The following is a 6,533-nucleotide window of genomic DNA, read 5'->3' as shown; positions in this document are numbered from 1 at the left end:
TGGGACGTCAGACAAATGCGCCAGCCCGGGCGGAAGCGGGCGTGGGATGGTGTGGGCGGACGTGTGGCCGTAGGGGGCCCCGATCGCAGGATCTATTGCCTGAAGTTGCGTAATTGGTTTTGGAGAGCTGCTGAGTTCTCCAGCTGCAACGCCTTTTTGTCAAGTCCTGCCATCCGCCCAGCTTCAAATGTCCTTCAGATAAGAGTCGGCCTGGAGTGGCTCACGCAGGCGGCGAGGAGGGGGCCACTGTAGTAATCAAAGGGCATTGTGGAGGAAAAGACTGCAAAATAAAAGGTTACCTGCGGATAGTGGTAGCCTACAACGCCAGGATCTGGAAGGCTGAATCGGGGGTGAGGTGGGGGTGGAATGTGGTGAGTTCCAGGTCATCCTGCGCTACCTATCCCTGTTTGTGTAAAATGAAGCAAAATATATAAAGGGCTAATTGCAAATGAGCCACAAAACGGTAGGCAAGTAACAAATACAAATGAACACCAACTGAGGGAGACAGTCTGAGTTACTGTTTTTTGGAGAGGTGGAGCGGGAGCAGAGTGTTGCGCGATGTAGCCCCTGTTGGTATACAGGCATTCTGCTAGCCTGCCCCCACCCCCACCCCAGGGACCTAGCAACTGCTTACACCTGCCTCCACCAGGTGCGACCCATGTGTGCGGCATATAAAAGGACACTCCCCGCACCCCCGCACTCCGTTCCCTCCACCCCTGCCACCCAGCAGCTGTCTTGCCAGCGTCTCCCTCCCCTTCTCTCTGCCTCATGGCTTTGCTCCTGTCTGTCTGACCTGGTACATGTCTACTTGTCGGCCTCTATTCCTTTCCCAGGCCCTCACTTCCCTTCCTTCCCCCTAAACCTCTTTTACAGCAGGTCTTGCATGACGTAATTTCTCAAGGTTGTACCTTGGCTCGGGCCTTGCAGTAGGATCTTCCTTGTCTTAGCCTCCTTTATAGTAAAATATAATCTTCCAAGGTGAGGTGTGGTGATCCAGGTCTTTAATTCCATCACTCTGGCAGCAGAGACAGCGGTTCTCTGTAAGTCTGGGGCCAGTCTGATTTACACAGTGAGTTCATGCTAGTCAGACCGACATTATATGACCCTATCTCAAACATTCTATACGATGTCTGTGACCACTTTGGTTACAGGGCTTTTGCACTTCCTTCTAATGTCTATAAACTAAGAGGCTTAGCCTGGCTCTAACCCAGCAAATTTAGGAATCCTTCAGGAATCATATTTGAAAAACTGACTCAGATAGCGTTGTGTGTTTGTACTATTTACAGTAGTGAGAGCACCAGAGAGAAGAGAGGAGAGAGTGAGGGCAGAGAAAGGAAGTCTGTGGGCAAGCTGCAGACTCAATTGGCATCTTTGGAATTTAGTGGGCTACACGCTACTTGTTCTCAAAAGACATCTCACTCCAGATCCTCAGAGCACAGCAAAGGCCAGTGTATAATGTTAAACTCTGAACAAAGGCTTGAAATTTACAAAGTCAAATGAAGATGGCAATTTATCATTGACACCAAAATTAATCAGCCTAAGAGTCCAAAATGATCATTTCTACAACCAGAATTTCTTTATGTAACAGAGCACTGGCTTAATTCTCAGCAGCAGACACCTCCATGGTCATAACACACAGTTCTACAATGAACTCTGAACTGTAAAGGTTGAGTTGAAGGTCTTCCAATCAGAGTTTTGTGATTGTATTATCTTTAGTTTTTTAATAGTGGTTTACTGACAACTTCCATATCTGAGCTAATTTTTGTGACTGCTAGGTAAACCCTTGGAATATATTATTAAACTCAGCAGACCACTTCAACTGAACCTAAAGCTAAGAATGAAAACTATCAGTAATTGACAGGATGTCCCCAAGAGTGGGACATTCGAAGTTGGTTCAGCACATAATGTACTCCATCAGTCTCTGTCCAATTCTCTGACTCAGTCTCCATTGGTAGCAAATCTTAGATTAGGCCTGAGCAAGGTCCTTTCCATCGTTCAGCATTCGAATCTCTAGAAAATGCTCACGATTCAACATACACAATTCTTGAAATAACTTTCAGAGATAAGAATTTTGAAAGCAAATACAAGGTTAAAAACCAGATGTTTTAGAACCCAACTTTCCCTGAACTATACCATAACATTGCATTGCTAGACAGGATAAATGAAGAATCTGCATTTCTCAAATAATTCAGGCTTCTCTTAGAGCAACCAGGCTGGTCTTGCACTCAGATCTGGCTGTCTCTACCTCCCAGGTGCTAGAATTAAAGATGTATGCCCTGATGCACAGTAAGTGAAACATCTTTTAATTTTCTGCTTTTGAAGATTTTTTTTTTTTTTGAAAAACTGTTCTCACTTTAAAGTCAAGTTAGGCCTTCAGTTTCATGATCTATCTTAGCCTCTTTGCTGCTGTAAGTACTGGTGTACACCACCACATTATGGGTTGAATTGGAACTTTTTTTTTAAAATAACTTATCTATCTTTATTTTATGAACATTGAGTGGTGTTTTGCCTGCATGTATCTGTGTGAGGGTATGAAAGCACTTGGAATTGGGAGTTACAGACAGTTGTAAGCTGCCATGTGGGTGCTAGGAATTGAACCCAGGTCAAGAGCAGCCAGTGCACTTAACTGCTGAGCCATCTAGCCCCTGAAATATTCCTTTTTCTAAAAAGATGTTTTAGAATTACATTTAGTGTGTGTATGTGTATGTGTGTACACATGTGTATCATATGTGTGTGGAGGTCAGAGGACAACTTGTAAGAGCTGGTTTTCTCCTTTCACCCATGGGTCTGAGGGATCCGACTCAGGTCATCAGCCTAGCAGCAAGTATTATTACCTGATGAACCTTCTTGCCAACCTCCTGGTTGAACATTACTTGATAGCCATATGGATTTCCTCTTTTAGACTGCTTATTTATATCTGTTGTCTATTCTTTTCTGGTGAGCTGCTGTGGTTTTCTTGCTAATGGACTTTTTTTTTTTTTAAATATTTGTGTCTCTATGTATGTTGAGCACGCTTGTCTGAGTGTATGTATCCAGATGTTCTTGGAGGCCAAAAAGGGCACTGGATCCCCTGGATCTTGAGTTACAGGCAGTTTGATTTCAGGGAGCTGTTAGTGATTTTTAAGACATACATATATGTCTTAGAAAGATTAGTTGTACATGATAAATTCAAGGAAGTGAAATTGTGCATGTAGAGAAAGCAGGTCTTTTGTTCCAAAGATTATATGAGATATATTTAGGCCACTGAAAACTGAGAAGGGTACTGGGCTTGAGAAATAAGTTAAAACCAGGGATTAGGGCCAGTGAAATAACTTAATTAGCAGATAAAGGTATTTCCTGCCAAGCCTGGTGACCAGAGTTCCATGAACCACATGGTGGGAGAACTGCTTCCTGCAAGTTGTCCCCTGACCTCCACATATACATGTGACTCCCCCACCTAAACAAATAATGTGACTTCTTAAGAGCAAGGCTCAGTGATGTGTTGGCTCTGTAGGATGACGCAAAATGTAGGCACGAAAGACAATTCCAGAGCATTCTGTTTAGGTGCTAGGCTAATGGCTTCACTAGCTGGAAGGGAAAACAACAGAGATTTGGGTCTAGAGAAAGGTGATGATCTGTCTTTGCCATGTGACTGTGACGTGCTTGTGAGAGTCTGGGACATCCAAATAATTGTCTGGCAAAGAGCTGGGTATTTGTAGCTGACACAAACTACTAGAGACCCACACTGGTTAAAATGTAAAGAAGAGACCATGCAGTACCCAGCTCCAATGGGTACTTCTATAATATGATCTCTACAGCCAAGGCTCAGGGAACATCTTGGTAGAGGGAGCATAAGGCATTTGAAAGCTAGAGAACCAGGGGCTGGAGAGATGGCTCAGTGGTTAAGAGTACCAAATGCTTTTCCAGAGGTCCTGAGTTCAATTCCCAGCAACCACATGGGAACCAGATGGTGACTCACAACATCTGTAATGGGATCCAATGCCCTCCTCTGGTGTATCTGAAGAGAGCAACAGTGTACTCATATACATAAAATAAATATTAAAAAAAAAAAAAAGAGCTAGAGAAGCAAGGTGGATGCTTGCCATGAGTTAGCATCTTCTAGATAGGACAGAGAAGTTGCATTCACAAAATCCTAACAATATGGTTGCCTAAATTAGACTTGCATAATGACAACTCCAGTTGATACATCAACCCGAATGGAGGAAAATTCACAAGGCTCCACCATTAGATGACGAGCTGTAGGCAGTCAATGGCTGCTGAGGAAGAGAGATAACTGTCAGTTATCTCCAGGAATGAGCCACTGACAGGCTATCCAGTCTCAAGTGTTCAGTCCTAAACTCATGTACATGTGAGCAACACTAAGTGGACTCAGTAGGTTATACATATATATACAGATAATTATAGAAGAGGTCATGAGTTCAAGAGAGTCGGGGGATATGGGAAGAACTGAAGCTGGGATATAGGGGTTGGAATGAAATATATAATGTGTACTCATATATAACATTTTCCAAAAATAAAAATAAAAACTAGGATTCAGAAAACTGAGGAAGCCCAGAGCTGAAATAGGTTTTAGGGTCAGTAGAGAGGGCCACGAGGGTGGCTGAGGTCACTAAAGAACAAGCAAGCTAAGGAAGTGTAGTGGATAAACTGGAACACTAACACTGGCCACTACTACAACTTCTTAGTTCACACATTTCAGGAATGGTACTGCCCTCAGGGCGACCTGTGGACAGTTAACTCAAATATCAGTTGACTCAAGACAGCGCCAACAGACAGGCCCACAGACCAGCCCAATGTAGGCAATCCTTCATTAATATTCTCTTCCCCTGGGATTCTTAGTTGTGTCAAATTGAGAATTAAAGCGAACCATCACAGACATTAACATGAAAACACCCAGAATTGAGAAGAATAGGGAAATAAGGCTACTGACAATTATTTTGAGTCATTAGTACATAAGTAATCCCCAAAATCCATAGGCCTGAGATTACTTATGAGTATACACTGTACCTATAATAGAAGCAACACCTCAGGGGCTGAGTGAGAAAGAAGAGTCCATAGAATAAGAGACTAAAGGGCCAGATAGGAAGAAAACTTCAGACAAGGCAGGAAGACCAAGAGAGGCTTCACGGAGGTTGTGATAAGCCCTATGTGTGTTTATTGAAGGCTTCCTCAGAAAGTGAGGTCTGTGGGCATGGAGAGGGTTTACAGGTATGCCTTATCCCACCTGTAACTAGACAGCCTTTTTTTTTTTTTTTTCCAGTATCAAGACTCAAGTTTTTCTTTATTTTTCCCCCCCTTTGGTTTTTCGAGACAGGGTTTCTCTGTGTAGCCCTGGCTGTCCTGGAACTCACTCTGTAGACCAGGTTGACCTCGAACTCAGAAATCCACCTGTCTCTGCCTCCCAAGTGCTGGGATTAAAGGCGTGCACCACCACCGCCCGGCTCTTTATTTTTTTTAAATTGGATATCTTATTACATTTCAGATGTGATCCCCTTTCCCCATCACCCCCCCCAAGGACCCCCTATCTCATGCCCCCTCCTTCTGCTTCTATGAGGATGTACCCCCACCCACCTGCCCACTCCCACCTCCCCACCCACAAATTCCCTCACACTGGGGCATCCAGCCTTCACTGGACCAAGGACTTCCTCTCCCACCTATGCCCAACAAGGCCATCCTCCCCTACATATACAGCTGGAGCCATGGGTCCCTCCCTATGTGCTCCCAGGCTGGTGGTTTAGATTCTGGGAGCTCTGGTTGGTTGCTATTGTTGTTCTCTCAATGGGGCCACAAACTCTTTCAGCTCCTTCAGTCTTCTCTCTCACTCCTCCCTTGGGAACCCCATGATCAGTTCAATATTTAGCTGTGAGCATCCGCCTCTGTATATGTCAGGCTCTGGCAGACCTCTAAGGAGACAGCTATATCAGGCTCCTGTCAGCATGCACTTCCTGGCATCCACATCAGTGTTTGCCTTTGGTGACTGTACAAGGGATGGATACCCAGGTGGAACAGTCAACAATGAGCTTTCGAAGGAAGGGGCTGATTGCTCTTTGATAGTCCCTGAGTGGTTACAGAGTTTGAAACAGCTAGTATTCAATGTATGTTTATTGTTTGCTCTGCAGACACATGAAAAGCTGGCATACAAGACAACATGAGCTGCCAAGCCAGGTTGGAGAGGAAATGGATTGAAAAGAGAAGGAAAACATGTTAAGCTACTTGCCTGATTGCTGTGACAAAATACAAAGAACTTTAAAATGAAGGGTTTCCTCTGGCTCACAGTTTGAGGGTATAGCCCACCACAGTGGGGAAGGGATGGTGCAAAGGCTTGAGCAGTTGGTCACACTGCGTCAGGAAGTGGAGTGATGAACGCTTGTGTGGGGCTTGTTTTCTCCTTTCCATCCGTCCAGATCCCATTCCATAGAACCATGCCACCAACAGTTAGGGTGGGCCTCCCACCTCAACTGACCTAATCTAGATAATTTCTCATAGGCATATGCAGAGGCTTGTCTCGTAGGTGATTCTAAATCCAATCAGGC

The sequence above is a fragment of the Grammomys surdaster genome, unplaced genomic scaffold (assembly GCF_004785775.1).
Source record: "Grammomys surdaster isolate TR1022 unplaced genomic scaffold, NIH_TR_1.0 344, whole genome shotgun sequence".
Taxonomy (NCBI): Eukaryota; Metazoa; Chordata; class Mammalia; order Rodentia; family Muridae; genus Grammomys; species Grammomys surdaster.
Note: the sequence above shows the minus strand (reverse complement) of the source record.